At 41.5% G+C, this 18,295-nt stretch overlaps 1 protein-coding gene across 2 annotated transcripts in view; it reads left to right on the forward strand.

Annotated features, from left to right (window-relative positions):
- The first annotated feature begins 7,259 nt into the window (after positions 1-7,259).
- mrtfab (myocardin related transcription factor Ab) overlaps positions 7,260-18,295 on the forward strand; it is a 51,928-nt gene continuing 40,892 nt past the window's right edge. The window contains exons 1-2 of one of the 2 annotated variants that reach the window (XM_045710328.1): positions 7,260-7,396; positions 9,082-9,149. The gene's annotated coding sequence lies outside the window, so the exon portion shown is untranslated. Of the gene's footprint in view, positions 7,397-7,473; positions 7,846-9,081; positions 9,150-18,295 lie in introns of those variants that run through there. The other variant, XM_045710327.1, reaches the window with a different exon arrangement.

Consider the following 18,295-nt stretch of genomic DNA (forward strand, 5'->3'; position numbering starts at 1 on the left):
CTTGATCACGTTGAGGGAGAGGTTGTTGTCCTTGCACCACACGTTCAGGTCTCTGACCTCCTCCCTATAGGCTGTCTTGTCGGTGATCAGGCCTACCACTGTTGTGTCATCGGCAAATTTAATGATGGTGTTGGAGTCGTGCCTGGCTGTGCAGTCACGAGTGAACAGGGAGCACAGGAGCACGCACACCTGAGGGGCCCCCGTGTTGAGGATCAGCATGGCGGATGTGTTGTTACCTACCCTTACGACCTGGGGGCAGCCCGTCAGGAAGTCCAGGATCCAGTTGCAGAGGGAGGTGTTTAGTCCCCGGGTCCTTAGCTTAGTGATGAGCTTTGAGGGCACTATGGTGTTGAACGCTGAGCTGTAGTCAATGAATAGCATTCTCACATAGGTGTTCCTTTTGTCCAGGTGTGAAAGGGCAGTGTGGAGTGCAAATGAGATTGCATCATCTGTGGATCTGTTTGGGCGGTATGCAAATTGGAGTGGATCTAGGGTTTCTGGGATAATGGTGTTGATGTCAGCCATGACCAACCTTTCAAAGCATTTCATGGCTACAGACGTGAGTACTACGGGTCGGTAGTCATTTAGGCAGGTTACCTTCTTGTTCTTGGGCACAGGGACTATGGTGGTCTGCTTGAAACATGTTGGTATTACAGACTCAGACAGGGAGAGGTTGAAAATGTCAGTGAAGACATGTACTGCTCGCAGTACACGTCCTGGTAATCCATCTGGCCCTGCAGCCTTGTGAATGTTGACCTGTTTAAAGATCTTACTCACATCAGCTGCGGAGAGCGTGATCGCACATTCGTCCGGAACAGCTGATGCTCTCATGCATGTTTCAGTGTTAGTTGCCTCGAAGCGAGCATATAAGTTATTTAGCTCGTCTGGTAGGCTTGTGTCACTGGGCCGCTCTCAGCTGTGCTTCTCTTTGTAGTCTGTAATAGTTTGCAAGCCCTGTCACATCCGACGAGCTTCGGAGCCGGTGTAGTACGATTCGATCTTAGTCCTGTATTGAAGCTTTGCCTGTTTGTTGGTTCGTTGGAGGGCATAGCAGGATTTGTTATAAGTTTCCGGGTTAGAGTCCCACTCCTTGAAAGCGGCAGCTCTACCCTTTAGCTCAGTGTGGATTTTGCCTGTAATCCATGGCTTCTGGTTGGGTTATGTACGTACAGTCACTGTGGGGATGACGTCATCGATGAACTTATTGATAAAGCCAGCGACTGATGTGGTGTACTCCTCAATGCCATCGGAAGAATCCCGGAACATATTCCAGTCTGTGCTAGCAAAACAGTCCTGTAGTTTAGCATCTCCTTCATCTGACCAATTTTATTGACCAAGTTTTTGCTTATAAGCAGGAATCAGGAGGATAGTATTATGGTCAGATTGCCAAATGGAGGGCGGGGGAGAGCTTTGTACGAGTCTGTGTGTGTGGAGTAGAGGTGGTCTAGAATTGTTTTTCCCCTCTGGTTGCACATTTAACATGCTGATAGAAATTAGGTTTCCCTGCATTAAAGTCCCTGGCCACTAGGAGCGCCGCCTCTGGATGAGCGTTTTCCTGTTTGCTTATGTTTACAGCTCATTGAGTGCGGTCTTAATGCCAGTATCGGTCTGTGGTGGTATGTAGACAGCTACGAAAAATACAGATAAACTCTCTAGGTAGAAAGAGTATCTCATGATAAGCTGTAGACCACACTACCTCAGGCGAGAAAAACCTTGAGACTTCCTTAGATATCGTGCACCAGCTGTTGTTTACAAATATACATAGACCGCCACCCCTTGTCTTATCAGAGGCTGCTGTTCTATTCTGCCGATACAGTGCATAACCTGCCAGCTGTATGTTATTAATGTCGTTGTTCAGCTATGACTCGGTGAAACATAAGATATTACAGTTTTTAATGTCCTGTTGGTAGGATATACGTGCTTTTAGTTCGGCCCATTTATTTTCCAATGATTGTACATTGTCTAACAGTACGGATGTCAAAGGCAGATTAGCCACTCGTCTCCTGATCCTCCCAAGGCACCCCAATCTCCTTCCGTGAAATCTCAAGTCTCTTTCTCCTGTGAATGACGGGGATGAGGGCCTGTTCGGGTGTCTGGAATTAATCCCTCCTGTCCGACTCATTAATGAAAAATTATTCAAGGTGAGTAATCGTTGTTCTGATGTCCAGAAGCTCTTTTCGGTTATAAGAGATGGTAGCAGCAACATTATGTACAAAATAAGTTACAAACAATGTGAGAAAACAAACAAAATAGCACGGTTGGTTAAAACTTCTTCGGATCGGTGTCCCGTCCACGGGACGGTTGAGCTAACGTAGGCTAATGCGATTAGCATTAGGTTGTAAGTAACAAGAACATTTCCCAGGACATAGACATGTCTGATATTGGCAGAAAGCTTAAACTCTTGTTAATCTAACTGCACTGTCCAATTTACAGTAGCTATTACAGTGTAAGAATACCATGCTATTGTTTTGAGGAGAGGGCACAATTTTGAACATGAAAAGTTATTAATAAACAAATTAGACACATTTGGGCAGTCTTGATACAACATTTTTAACAGAAATGCAATGGTTCATTGGATCAGCCTAAACCTTTGCACATACACTGCTGCCATCTGGTGGCCAAAATCTAAATTGCAGCTGGGCTGGAATAATACATTATGGCCTTTCTCTTGCATTTTAAAGATGATGGTACAAATAAAATAAAAAGAACGGGTGTTTTTTTTCTTTGTATTATCTTTTACCAGATCTATTGTGTTATATTCTCCTACATTCCTTTCACATTTCCACAAACTTCAAAGTGATTCCTTTCAAATGGTACCAAGAATATGCTTGCTTCAGGGACTGAACTACAGGCAGTTAGATTTGGGTAATGAATTTTAGGTGAAAATTGAAAAAAAGTGGCGGCTCCTTTTTAAGAGCCAATAAAATGTCAGCCATCCTCTCCGGCACCATTGCGATTGACTGGTCGATCTCCAAGGCATTCCTAGTCGATCACCAAACATTTATTTAAAAAAAAAACACCAATAAAGCTTTATTACCATTTTTCATTTCATTTGTTTCGTACTGTTGGTGGTATGTGCACTTGATTCAGCAGCCATAGCGCCGGGAAGGCAAAGTGTTCTCATTTTGAACAACTACATGTGTCTGAACGTAGAACTCCTACCTGGCAGGCCCAGAGGGTAAATCAAGTGCACCTATAGGCATACCGCTGGCCAAACAGATAGCTCAGATCATTGCAGTTTCCTCGAGCCATAGGCTGTAAAATAAGAGCACAGCAAAGTTTATACTGTTAGATTTCAAAACGTTTAAAACGATGACTAGAGAGACTCAACGAATACAGCAAAGAGCTGCTGTTTTTATGAGTAAGTTCATTTTTAAGTTGTTATTCAGCACTATCAACACTTTGTTCAACACTTTTATAAGCCATAAAATGTGTGTTCTCCCTACTTCCATTGACACTACAAGCAGCACTGCAGCTGCAATGAATGACTAGCAAAGTGTTTCGATAAGCTTGTGATGTTGTTAGCTTTTTTAATATTGAGGAATATTTTACTTTTTATGGTCATAGGAATAACATGAATTCATGCATGAGGCAGAAATAATATAGTGCGACTTAAGTTTCACCATCAGCTGGAAGACTGAGGGAGGGAGGGAGAGAGGAGGGACGGTGAGTCGGTTGAGAGGCAGCCTCACCGCTGCTCCCTCCCTCCCCCTCAGACTGACCATTAGATGCAGGCCATCAGTCCAGTAAAATGATCATGCTCACTCTGCTGTGCAAATGATCTATTACCAGTTTGATCATGTACATCAAATTTGGAAATATAATTTCAAAATGGTCTGAGAAGAACAACATTGGCAGGGCAATTCAAGCAATGCCAATATGCAGTGATAATGTATTGGGACTATAGCCTACTGCACAAACGTCATTGCTACAGCTGTTTTTAATAGGTTCATGTTGCATAGGCTGAAGTTTAAGTCAAGTGTTTTTTAAATTTATCCGAGTGGTAGATCTTGGCTTGCGTTTTGACTCAGGAAGTGAACTTGACCCAGGAAAGGTTGGTGACCATTGTGCTAGAGAGTCGGTCCCATCAGGACCAAGGCTCTGCATGCTGTGGGGACCCGGCCTGCATATGATACACCTCTGTCTCTTGGGCGATGCTGCGCTCCACCTCTTCGGTAGGGCTGAGTGTCTGTTCCTCCACTCCTGAGCAGGTACAGCGTGAGTCTGGGCCTGATTTCTTGGCTTCCCAGTTGGGGCCCTGGGACAGGAGTAATGGTTTGCTGGCTGATGCATTCTATGCTTTGCAATGAGGCGTTGAAGCTCCATCTGTGCTTCTCTGTCCTCATTAGACACTTGGAGGAGGTGGGCCGCTGCTGGGCCAAATGTCTGGCCAGGTGATATGACATGGGTACATCTAGGAGTAGAACTTTCTCTTTGTCAGGGAGTTTGGACTGCGCTAACCGTTGGTGGTGCCGTGATGTCCTTGTCCCATCGCTCTCTAGCGACTCCTTGCACACTGACTTCGGTTGCCAGCTGTATGGTGTTTCCTCTGACACATTGGTGCAGCTGGCTTCCGGGTTAAGCGAGCAGTGTGACAAGAAGCAGTGCGGCTTGGTGGGGTCATGTTTCGGAAGAGTCCGTACGGGAGTTGCAGCGATGGGACAAGACTGTAACTACCAATTGGATATCACGAAAAGGGGTAAAAAGTACAAAAAAAAAGAATAACCACTGTTGCACATGCTGCCACTGTTTTGAACAGATTACATTATACTATTTAGAACGAGCTGCCAGCTCAAGTCACAAACACACCAGAGAGAACGCAACAAGCATGCAGATGCAATAAGTGAAAACACATGATCTAGCTGGGGATAGCTAGCTAACCTAATGTCACAAAGCATGATGCACTAGCCAGTTAACTTTCATTCTGAAATATAATTACTTCATATTTCTGAGTTAGTCAGATATTAGTTTAGAAAGACCTGAAATTGGCATGGGAGCTAACTAGCTAATTTTGAGAAACATACCCCAAAAAATCTACCAAACTATTTCTTAATGTTTCTCAAAATGTAGCTGGCTAATTTAATTTGATCATGCTTTGTGATAGACCTGGTTTTATGCTTTTAGTCCACACAACATGTCGCCCTGTCACCTACAGTAGAACCTGATGAACAACATGGGGGAAACAATCAAATTGGCCATGCTTTTTTGTCCTACCAGATCCGCAATGAGCAGGTTCTAGCTAGTGTATCCCTCTGTCTTTCCACTCTTGTTGGATGTAGTTGTCTGGTTTATCAGGTCCCAGGCTCCCATGCCTGTTATGAAAATTTATTTACAAGTTCATTACAATTTGCTTTTTGCTTTAGCGCCATCTGTACCTGATAGAGCTAGTCTCACGTGCAGAAGTAAGTCGTCTGGTGCGAGAGTCTTGGGTGGGAGACTAGAGCAGACCCAGAAGTTCTGACTGAACGGATGCACATTTGAGCGCCCCAGGATGGTCCATTTACTTTGTGCCGTTATATTTTATGCTATGAAATCCTGTGATTTCATTGGGGCAGTTCCCCTTCATAGCAAAGAGCTAGAAATACAATCCAAGCAATGTTCGCACGGCCTATGCGCCCACGGTGGCATTCCGTGGACCATTCTTGATACACACAGGAAACTATTGAGCGTGAAAAACCCAGCACAGTTGCAGTTCTTGACACAAACCGGTGTGCCTGGCACCTACTACCATACCCCGTTCAAAGGCACTTACATTGTATGTCTTGCCCATTCACTCTCTGAATAGCACACGTACACAATCCATGTCTCAATTGTCTCAAGGCTTAAAAATCCGTCTTTAACCTGTCTCCTCCACTTCATATACACTGATTGAAGTGGATTTAACAAGAGCCTGGTTAAATAAAAAACAAGTGACATCAATAAGGGATCATAGCTTTCACCTGGATTCACCTGGTCAGTCTGTCATGGAAAGAGCCAGTGTTCTTAATGTTTTGTATGTATGTATGTATGTATATATATATATATATATATATATATTTGGGCGGGCTGTCGCTGGTTATGAGGTTTACCATGGTTCCAGAGGGGATGTTTATTTTTTTTATTTAACCTTTATTTAACTAGGCAGTTAAGAACAAATTCTTATTCACAATGACGGCCTACCCCGGCCAGACCCAGACGACGCTGGGCCAATTGTGCGCCACCCTATGGGACTCCCAATCACATCCAGAGGTGATGCAGCCTGGATTCAAACCAGGGATTGCAGTGATACCTCTTGCACTGAGATACAGTGCCTTAGACCACTGCACCACTCAGAAGCCCTGAGAGCTGCCTCCATCCCAAACACCTCTGCAGCCATCTTCTGGAGCTCTGTATATATACACACACACACAATTTACCAAATAAAATCAGGTTCATAAAAATGGAAAGGATGCATCTTAAAAGAATTCATCAGATCACAGTTTCACAATGTATTATGTAGTGTGTGCGTCTCATGCACTTCACTGCAGAATGTTTATTAGACAGTTTTACATACTTGTATTATTGTTCGGGCCCAAAAATTATTTCACCTTTATTTAACCAGGTAGGCAAGTTGAGAACAAGTTCTCATTTACAATTGCGACCTGGCCAAGATAAAGCAAAGCAGTTCGACACATACAACAACACAGAGTTACACATGGAGTAAAACAAACATACAGTCAATAATACAGTAGAAAAATAAGTCTATATACAATGTGAGCAAATGAGGTGAAATAAGGGAGGTAAAGGCAAAAAAAAGGCCATGGTGGCGAAGTAAATACAATATAGCAAGTAAAACACTGGAATGGTAGATTTGCAGTGGAAGAAAGTGCAAAGTAGAAATAGAAATAATGGGGTGCAAAGGAGCAAAATAAATAAATAAATACAGTAGGGGAAGAGGTAGTTGTTTGGGCTAAATTATAGATGGGCTATGTACAGGTGCAGTAATCTGTGAGCTGCTCTGTCAACTGGTGCTTAAAGCTAGTGAGGGAGATGTGTTTCCAGTTTCACTTTAATCAGTGAAAGATCATATAAGACATGTACAATAATCTGATCATAATGATGAGCACTTTCTTAAAAGTCAGATATTCTTAAGTGATGGTTATGCAACTCCATATGCTTGCTAAAACTCACCCATCATCTAATCTATTCGATGTCGAACTTCCGATGACTGTCAGGCCTGAGTTTTGGAAAGGGATCAGAAATAACCCGTAGGTGGCGCCACAGACCATGCATTTCACTCCACAAGCCCACAACACAGAAAGAGTTTATTGCCATGATTCAACTTCTCTTCAATTCAAGGCAAGACTGGAAAAACATCTATGCCATAGCTACATTATTCCCAAAGCAGTTGACATCTCATTCAGTCGTGTGGTTAGATGTGAGTATATATTTGATACTGGTCATCAAGTTGTTGCTATATGGCAGTAACGATTTGCCTTTCTGGCTGAGAGGAGGGTTTTCCGGTCAAAGTTTCCGTTGTGAGTCGGAAGTGGTGCACCACTAAAGCCGAAGGCTTTTAACCTCGTTAACAACAATAATAGCGACAGTGATAAGTAACTAATGAATTAATGCGTTTTCTCAATCTTTAACATCACGATATAGAGCAAGATACTTCGATATTACCACCGCGTGACTAGACTGACAGGTAGCTGCTAGCATCAGATGCTAAGCTAGCTATTTCTTGTAGCTAACGTTAGCTGTTTGTAGCCGGGGAGGTGGACTTGTCTAGTTTTACTGTTGATAGATTCGCTTAAACCCCTTTTCTCTTCGCTGTTGTGGAGGTATTGGATTTCGTTATTCAATAGTTCTGCGTTGGACAATTTTCAGGTGAGCTCCCACTGCGTAGTTAACTAGCCTAGATACCGAGCCAATTTGTCCACATTGGCACAATGACAATATGGGCCCAATGCGGGCAAAAATATTGGCCACATGTAGGCTTCCCACATTGGGCCGATGTGCCTTCTGATCATCGGCTCCACATTTGCCCCAAAGACATTGGCTCAGTGTGGGGGTGAGGGTAGCCCTCACTTTGCCTAGAAAATGTGCCCACATTGGCAGGATGTGGTCCCAATGCGGGTTAAACCCATGTAGGATGCGCCTTTGCTCAAAGGCTCCACATTGGCCCCAAGGGCAGCCCTCACTTTTCCTGAAATAAGCCCACCCTTTTGGATCGGCTGCCTGTTACATTGTATCAGAAAGACAACAATGTTGTCGTTATCATATATATATATATATATGACAACTAAGTTTCTCTGGTAATGATATATATATATATATCATTACCAGAGAAACTTAGTTGTCATGTCTCATGCACTTATAAATATATATTGTTTTACAGTATTCGTCATTGACAATGTACAAGGTATTTTTTTCTTTTTAAATTCACTAGTAAGATTGCACAAAAATAACCATAGAACTATAAGGTTCTATCTGAAAAAATATGATTCCTAGATAATTGTCTTTAAAGTTCCAAACACTCATTTTTTTCACTTTAACATATTTGCAAACCACGCCACTAACTATTCTAATGAGCCCCCACCTTTACATTTATGAAGAAGCTGGGCTTGGTGTGGGCTAACCTTTGTTGGACTAGTGTGGGAAAGCCATGTTGGGCTTGTTGTGGGCTAGCCCGTGTTGGGCTTGTTGTGGGTTAGCCCGTGCCCACCAAATACTCACATGGGGTCATGTTTGCTGGGTAGATACTGTATTGTTGTCAAAGGGTATTGTGTAACGTAAGCTATCAGCCATATGAGCCAATGACAGCTGTCGTGACATCTGTGGTTAGCTATTACGCTAACTGTGGATTTGGCTATCTAATCATACACATTGCCCTTGATATCGACATGTTAACAGCTATTGGGCCAAACGAGATTATCTCTTCATCATGTTGCACCATAGAGCTACATGCATAGCTACCTAAATAGTTCGCTAGTTTGTATTCATGTCATGAATGATCTGCATCATGCCATGGTGAGTTTGCATACAATGATTGATGAATAGTTGCTAGGCCAATTTGTAGCAATGTGCTTGGACTAATGACAATCTCTTTCCCTTCTCTTTCAGCACTCTTCCTAGCTGTGTGCTGAAATGGAAAAACCATCCCATTTGTTTTCAAGGATTTAGCGGAACGGGTAAATTCACATTTCCCGTTCAACATCCAGTCCATCACTCATCTCTTGTTGTTGTCACAATATAGCTTAGCTAGATCTCCATTACCTTCCATTGATGACTGTAACTTATAGATTTATCATGTCATACATCATCACTGAGCATTTGTCCTCTGTGACAAGCTGATGACAGATGAGTGGGGTTACTAACAATGAAGTGTAGCTGTTTTTCACTTCTAAGATGCAAAACCCACATTACAGCCAGGTGGGAGGTTGCCTGCTGTGTTGCTTTGCGAACGTGTTCAGAGCACATCTGCATAGACTAGTGTAGGCGTGCAGTGGGAGGAATGCCAGAGAACTCACTGTCCCTCCCCATGCTATTATGTCAGCACAATGCACTACATGTTTCAACACCCTCATACAGGAGAGGTGCTAGGAAGGAGTAAAAAACAACCATCAGGTAGATGTTGGCATGCCTGCAATCTGCAGATTATCCAGGTCACTATTATTTTTGTGGTAATGTATAATATGAAAACCTGATATTGTTGTTTGGGTGGTATCAAATATAAGATATTTTTGCTCCTGTGACAACTTGGTTGCTCAAGGATTGTATCAACTACATTGTGACATTGCCTTCACCTCCAAAATGTGACTTATGTTCTAATAATGCATTGTTATTATGACAACTCCATATTCATTGTTATAAATTAAATGATTTATCCTCTGTAGGAAACGTATTGAAATATATAGGTCATATTTACATTTGAGTCATTTAGCAGATGCTCTTATCCAGTGCATACATTTTCTTATTTTCTTGTACTGGTCCCCCGTGGGGATCGAACCCACAACCCTGCCGTTACAACTGCCGTGCTCTACCAACTGAGCCACACGGGAACAGAATATACATTCCCATTCAAGTTGACATTTGACAGTGGGTGGACAAGTGGCCATCTTTCTGGAAGTATTTGGAAGTTAAAGTTAATAAAAAGTATGTTTAATTGGTTTAGCAGCTTAATTGCAGTGTTCTGAAGGGATAGGTCCATTCTATAAATTCTATTTCTATGACTTGAAATGACGCCTACCCTGTATTCAAGAGTATGCGACATCTCAACCGATGACTGGCACAAATCAAATCAAGCTTTATTTATACAGCACATTTCAGACATGGAATGCAACACAGTGTGCTTCACAGGAAAAAAAATTATAAAAAAACCCCAATGCAAATAAAAACTGAAATATTTACTACACAACAAACATAAGAGGATAAATAACAAAAACTGAACGACTAGAAAGAACCCTAAGGAAAAGCAAAGCTAAAAAGGTGTTTTTCTTTTAAAGATTTATTTTAATATGTCCACAGTTTTGGCCCTCGGGTTCTCTGGAAGGCTATTCCAGAGGCTGGGGGCATAATAACTAAAGGCTGCCTCTCCATGCCTCTTTGTCCTAGGCTTTGGGATTGTTACAAGGCCAGTGCCAGAGGACCTGAGGGACCTACTGGGTACATAACTTTATGTCTGACATGTATTGAGGTGCACAATTGTGGATTGATTTAAAAACCAATAGAAGAATCTTAAAATGAATTCTAAAACTCATAGGCAGCCAGTGCAGAGACCTTAAAACCGGTGTCGTGTGCTCTCCGTCTGGTCTTGGTCAGTACCTGTGCTGCTGCATTCTGTATGTTTTGCAGTTGACCAATGGCGTTCCTGGGTAGACCAGACAGGAAAGCATTACAGTAGTCAAGCCTGCTTGTAATAAAAGCATGGATGAGTCTCTCTGTATCTGCCTGAGAGAAAAACGGCCGCACCTTGGCAATATTCCTCAGGTAGTAAAAAGCTATGTTGGTCACATTCCTAATGTGTGATTCGAGTTCAGAATCCAAACTAACACCTAGGTATTATTCTTGTTTTTAGTTGTAATTTTTTAAATTTATTATCATTGGTGCGGCTGGCGGGTGGGTGTTAAGGAGTGCGGTTTGGCGGGTCATGTTTCGGAGGACGCATGAATCGACCTTCGCCTCTACCCAATTTAAACCCAACATGTAAAGTGTTGGTCCTATGTTTCATGAGCTGAAATAAAGAATCCCAGAAATGTTCCATATGCACAAAAAGCTTATTTCTCTCAAATTTTGTGCTCACATTTGTTTACATCCCTGTTAGTGAGCATTTCTCCTTTGCCAAGATAATCCATCCACCTGACAGGTGTGGCATATCAAGAAGCTGATTAAACAGCATGATCATTACACAGGTGCACCTTGTGCTGGGGACAATAAAAGGCCACTAAAATGTGCAGTTTTGTCACAACACAATGCCACAGATGTTTTAAGGGAGCATGCAATTGGCATGCTGACTGCAGGAATATCCAACATAACTTAATGTTAATTTCTCTGCATATGCTGCCTTCGTCATTTTAGAGAATTTGACAGTACGTCCGGGGGGTTATAAGGAGTATTTCTGTCTAATAAAGCCCTTTTGTGGGGAAAAAAACTCATTCTGATTGGCTGGGCCTTGCTCCAGTCATGTGAAATCCATAGATTAGGGCCCAATGAATTTATTGATTTCCTTTTATGAACTGTAACTGAGTAAAGTCTTTATTGGTGCATGTTGCGTTTTATATTTTTGTTCAGTATAGTTCTCAAGGACAATAGTTCAGAGAAATCATTAAATGAAGTGCGGCAGTGCTTTGGTGGCCTATACAGGGTTATGATGCTCAAGACCTAAAGTCGCCAAACAAAATCTCCTTACAGCTGAGAGCGCTAGTAAAAACACAAACACCTCAGATGATTTAAAATAGGTTCTAAAGCTATAACATTTGTGAATATTTTTAAATAAATTAATAAATCAGAATACTTTCACAACCATGTTTGTAAGCTTTGAAATAATAACATTCAACAGTTTCTCTTTCAGTGATGAATATGGGTCAAATAGGAGCACGGCTATCTCGTTTCTGACCTTTCTGACTACTAGTACCTGAACGTTTAGTGCTTTTGGATGTCGTTTCGAATATTTAAAAAAATGCTAACGGTTTTCCATTTTCCATATTCTTTTACATTTAAATGCACAATCCATTATGTGGGTTGAATGCTGTAACAATACAGAATAAGAAAAGTCCCACGATGGTAGTGACTGCCCATTCACTGCTTATCACTTATTAACCATCATTTATTCTAGGGCTGTCCCCGACTAAAAAAAAAAATCTTGGTTGACCGAAAGTCGTCTGTTCATTGATTGGTCAAAATGTTTTATCTTATTTTTCCATATACAGTACCAGTCAAAAGTTTGTATGTACACAGGCGTGCACAATTATTAGGCAAGTGAGTATTCTGATCATATCATTATTTCTATTCACATTTTCGAACTCCAAACCATATAAACTTGAATGCTTATTGGATTTAATCATTTTCAGGTGATATGTATTAGTGTAACGAGGGAGGGTGTGGCGAAAGTGAATAACACCTTATATCAAGGTGTGCATAATTATTAGGCAGCCTCATTACCTCAGGTAAAATGGGCCAAAAAATGTATTTAACTGACTCTGAAAAGCCAAAAATGTAAAAGGCCTTTCAGACGGATGTGACACTCTTTAAATAGCTAAACTATTGAGGCGTGACCACCGGACAATCAAACGTTTTGTTGCGAATAGTCAACTGGGGCGCAAAAAACGCATGGGGAAGAAAAGGCGCAAATTAACTGCGAAAGACTTGAGAAGAATTAAACGTCAAACTACCAGCAACCCATTATCCTCCAGTGCCACCGTATTCCAGAACTGCAACCTACCTGGAGTGTTCAAAAGTACAAAGGTGTCAAGTGCTCAGAGACATGGCCAAGGTCAAGAAGACTGAAACAAGACCACCACTGAATAAGATTCACAAGTTGAAGCGTCAAGATTGGGCAAAGAAATACCTGAAGACAGATTTTTCAAAGGTTTTATGGACAGATGAAATGAAAGTGACTCTTGATGGACCAAATGGATGGGCCCGTGGCCGGCTCAGTAATGGACACAGGGCACCACTTTGAGTCAGGTGCCAGCAAGGTGAAGGAGGGGTACTGGTATGGGCTGCTATCATTGAGGATGAGGTAGTTGGACCTTTTCGGGTTGAAGATGGACTGAAACTCAACTCCCAAACCTACTGCCAGTTTCTGGAAGATTCTTTCGTCAAACAGTGGTACAGGAAGAAGTCCTCAGCATTCTAGAAGTCCATGATCTTTATGCAGGACAATGCTCCATCACATGCACCCAAGTATTCCACTGCTTGGCTAGCCAGCAAGGGCCTCAAAGATGCCTGAATAATGACCTGGCCCCCTTCCTCACCTGACTTAAATCCTATTGAGAACTTGTGGGCCCTTCTCAAACGTGAGATTTACAGTGAGGGAAGACAATACACCTCTTTGAACAGCATTTGGGAGGCTGTGGTTGCTGCTTCAGCGAAAATTGATCGTGAAGAGATCAAGAAACTGACAGACTCCATGGATGGAAGACTCATAGCACTTCTTGAAAATAAGGGTGGCTATATTGGTCACTGAATATTTTTGAAAGGCTAAAAATGTTATATAATTGTCATTTTGTGTTACTTATCTGTTACACTTCCTATAAAAATTGAGAATCAACAAGTGAGTTGAGAGAAATTATTTTTTAAATTTAGTTGCCTAATAATTCTGCACACTAATAGTTGCCTAATAATTGTGCACACATTTCCCTGAGAAAGACAAAACTCACTTTTCCTTTTGTTAAACGTTCAGGTTTGAGGTTCAATAACATTTTGGATTGACTGAGAGCGTTGTGTTTGTTCAACAATAAAATTAATCCCGAGGAATACAATTTGCCTAACAATTGTGCACGCTGTATGTGTGTGTGTGTGTATATATATATATATATATATATATTTATTTATTTATTTATTTATTTATTAGCCTGTTGGAAACTACAACTCCCTACTACATCGCACAGTTCGGGCGTGATTTGATTTATCTCTAGAGAAACTGCAGTGAGAAAATGCGCATTGAACTCACAGAAAATGTTTGGTTAATTGCTCAGCACTACAGAACACTTCTACCACAGGCAAACATGTATGCAAGGTTTCGTTCAAATCTAAAGGAATGCATTCAGGAAGTGATTGAATTCAAATAGAACGACCCTGAGTTCTACTGCTGCATTATGACATCATCCACACTCGAGTATTTAGTTCTTTACTTGCATTGAATTGTAGGGCAAGGATAATACCAGTATCGCAATATTTTTTTTCCTTTGCAAAACAGAAAACACGAAGCTTGATGTATGTAAAATATTGTGTGCTATGGCTTGGACATTTTTTAAATATGACTTTGGATGACAACATGAATAATATTTTATAACATTTCTATAGCTCTTTTTATAACAGTCTCAAAGCGCTTCAAAAGCAAAAAACAAACAAACAATACACCATCATGTGCAGCCTAGCTATAGTTAGGTCAACCAATAGAGGCCAAGTCTGAGTGCATGCATCCTCCAAAGATGGAGAGGGACAGTTCATGGCTTGATCAGAGGAAGGTTGATCAGGGAGATGGTTGATGAAGAGTCTGGTGACGATCATGAAGAGGGCTACTCTGGGAACCAGCGTGAGTCATGTAGCTACTGGACTTCTTCTTCACAATGTATGGCACCCACTTGGGTGATGCCTCAGCAGCTCTGGGCGCCAGAAAGCTCACCACTTCAAGGCCTCTGCCTCAACACTGCATTCCTTTACACCATTCCTCTCAAGCTTCAGGTGACTCTTCAATAGATGTTTTCAAAAGATCAGGCAGCAGCAGTCAGGTGAAACAAAAAAGCTAGTGTCTAACGATACTAACGATTAGTATCGACCCGGCCCTATTGCATTGTGATCTAACAAAGTGGATATTTGTCAAATCGGTCATGATTTCTGTATTGTAACAGGCCAACAATGTGGTTACTTAAGTCCGATTTGAATATATTTGTCTATTTTCGCTGCATAACATGTAGATGTTTTCCCTTTTCAGGTTTAGAAGAAGTGACTGCTAAATGCTAACTCCTGTTTGTATAAGCTGGTTAGCGTAGCTAGCATACAGAATTCGGTAGTGGTAGTCAGTCATTTTTTACTGTAATACATTTGATTGGTAACGATGACATGAACATGTTGGGGTTGACAACCTACCAATATTATACTCAGATTTTTTACATCAACAGTGTGAAATACACATATAAACAATAGCCTAAATGTAGGCAAATTTTGCTGGGGGCAAATAAGGAGACTCGGGATCTTTCCCCCATGTGTTTCCATGGCAATTCCATTGTTTTGGACGAGTTTGATTGACCTCTTTTTACCAAGTCTTTGTTTAGTTCTTAGTTTACATTGTGATGAATTGCTTTGTGACACACACGACTTCACTCACACACTACTACATTGTGGCATCACCCCCTGCACTAAAGCGTGGCCTACAATGAGTCTTTACAATGACCTGTCTTGATCTCCCACATATCACTTTAGGGTTTAACTTAATTCTCTCCTAAGTTGACCAGTTTCACTGACTTTCTGAAGCTGTTTCTGCCTGTCAGATGTCTCCTTCATGATAGCCTCAATTAGATCAGTGGGGAAACCACAGAGTGAGGCTGCCGCTGATGTCATGATAAGATGAGGGGAGGGGTCTACAGTTATGCAACAGGAGATTGGATGATTAGATCAGACTTAATGTGCCGTAATAAATCATAATGAAGGTCAATTACATTTTGTTGTGGTAAATAGGGTGGAAATGGCTTGTGGTGTGACAGATCTGGAGGATGAAACTGAGTGTGTGTCTGTAGAAACCCTGTTGAGATTGATCAGACTATGTTTTTCGGTCCAGGTTTTTCAGTTGGGGTGTGTCGTCCGAGAGGAGACTGGACTTCCTCTGGCTGCTGGAACACTCAGAACCATAGAAATCCTCTCTGCCCGCATGAGTATTATGGTTTTTCTAGAGCCAGTGCCAGGGAATTGCTCCTTACGGTCACATCAACACTTATCTGAGAACCAGAGAGTACTGTATGCTGCCACACCTAGACAGTCATGGAGAGAGTGGGATAGAGGGAGACGGATAGGTATGGGAGACAGACAGATAGTAGGTTGAGATGTAGGTTAGGTAGAGTGAGACAGACCAAAAAACATATCAGCAATAGCCTGAGCTCAACACAGAAATGGAGAGATTGAAAGTGAAAAGAATAGTGTGAGAGCAAGAATGAGAGAGGGCGAGATCCTTAGACAACACAGCCTTATTGTTGACAGGCCTGCTCTGTTGTAATGATGTTTCCTGCTGCACTCCATGGGTAGAAAACACACGCATGAAAACAAACAGAATTAAAGCTGCATTGCCGGGGTTCATGACTTTAGGTCATACGGGGTGCGGGGGCTGACCTTACAAAGTTAGCATTTTCAATCGCTTGTTATACCACCACCATGTGGCCAATTGGCATGGTATTGCTTGAACGGGTGTGGCCCTTGGGCCTTTACCATGCTAAATTGCACAGTCCTGGGTCTTATAATCTCAGGAGAATTAGCTTTTTTCCCCCACCAAAATGGCAAAAAAAGAAACATAATTATCTGGAACAAATACAGTAGGACTTCAGCTACTTCGCACCTCTGAACCCCTAATTAACTCTGCAGTGTTGACATTGGGGCAGGTAGCCTAGTGGTTAGAGCGTTGGGCAATTAACTGAAAATGTTTCTGGATCAAATCAAATCCTCGAGCTGACAAGGTAAAAATCTGTCGTTCTGCCCCTGAACAAGGCAGGTAACCCACTGTTCTCCGGTAGGCCGTCATTGTAAATTTAGAATTTGTTCTTAACTGACTTGCCTTATGTAATCTCTCAAGACATCTCGTGGGAGCTTTTGTCTAATGTTGTCTTTAATTATCTCTGTCCCTCTGTGTGGCCTTATCACATGCAAAATATATGAAATAGTTCAATAAGAGGATTTGAAAATAAAATGACATCTGTAAAACTGTATCCTAAATACAGACCATGAATTTAGTGAATTCCATTGGTGGTTTAATATAAGGGTTTCTGCAATATCATTTCAGACTTTTACCACTTCTTTATTTTACTATGTCAATATTTATTTGTTGTCAATGTTTTTGCCGTAAAACTGGTGGCAGTTGTGAAAAATGTCAATAGTTAGATAGGGTTGCGGAGTTAATTAGGCTATTTTCCTCTTCAACCATATGTTCCATATACTAGAAACTCATGGACACAAAAAAACTAACACTATATAACAATAAAAAAAAAAAATATTCAGGTATAAATGACTAAAGTTATTATCCATTGCCATAGATTTTCTGTTAATTACAAAAATTACTGAAGATTCCGGTGAAGGAAAACACAAAATGCCTATTCCTCCAGATAGTTGACTTTATAATCCTTAGCCTGCAGAAATGCATTCCTAAATTGTGTTCTTTCTGTGTCTGAATTCCATAGTTGCACAAGAGATGCTCAGTGTTCCATTAGCGTGTTCCAGCCTGTTCTAGGTTCTACCTCCCAGCCCTGAGCAACCGAGAGGGAGAGTAGACTACATCTATCTACCCTAACCCTCTGCCACTGTGTCTGCGTCAGTGGTTAGCAAAGAACAGGCCTCAGGGGAATTGAGTGTCTAGTTTATGCAGAGCTGTCAATTGAAGGACGACTTCAAATTTTGAGTCACGATTCTGGTTGCAAGTTTCTATAGATCGGGTCACGATAAAGGAGTGTGTGCAACATTTGTCTTGGATAGCCACTGAGTTTTGTTCTAGCCCAGCTGTAATACACACCTGATTTAAACTAAGTTGTTTATATTGAAATCCATTATTAGCTGATAAGCGGAATCCAGTAGGCTTGGGCGGCATCCAGATTGTCATACCTTCATACCGACCTCGTGCCATACCGGGATATTTGTGATACCGGCACTGATCACAAAACCCCACCCAGCCTTTGTAATACGAAAGTTAGCAATGTTAACAAGTACATCTCAAATCCCATAGAGAATGCTAACTAAATGCTAATGAGTGCATTGTGAACATTTTATACAATCTCTGACCTAAACTATCTGCAAGAAGGATATCCTAGTTCATAAAGTTATCAAAGTTACCCAAAAATGCTACTCCGTTTGGCACAAAACAGATATTAGACAGCAAGGCATTTGATCCAGGCGGGGATTCACTGCTTTTACCAAGCAA

This window comes from Salmo salar, chromosome ssa28, assembly GCF_905237065.1.
Source record: "Salmo salar chromosome ssa28, Ssal_v3.1, whole genome shotgun sequence".
Classification (NCBI taxonomy): Eukaryota; Metazoa; Chordata; class Actinopteri; order Salmoniformes; family Salmonidae; genus Salmo; species Salmo salar.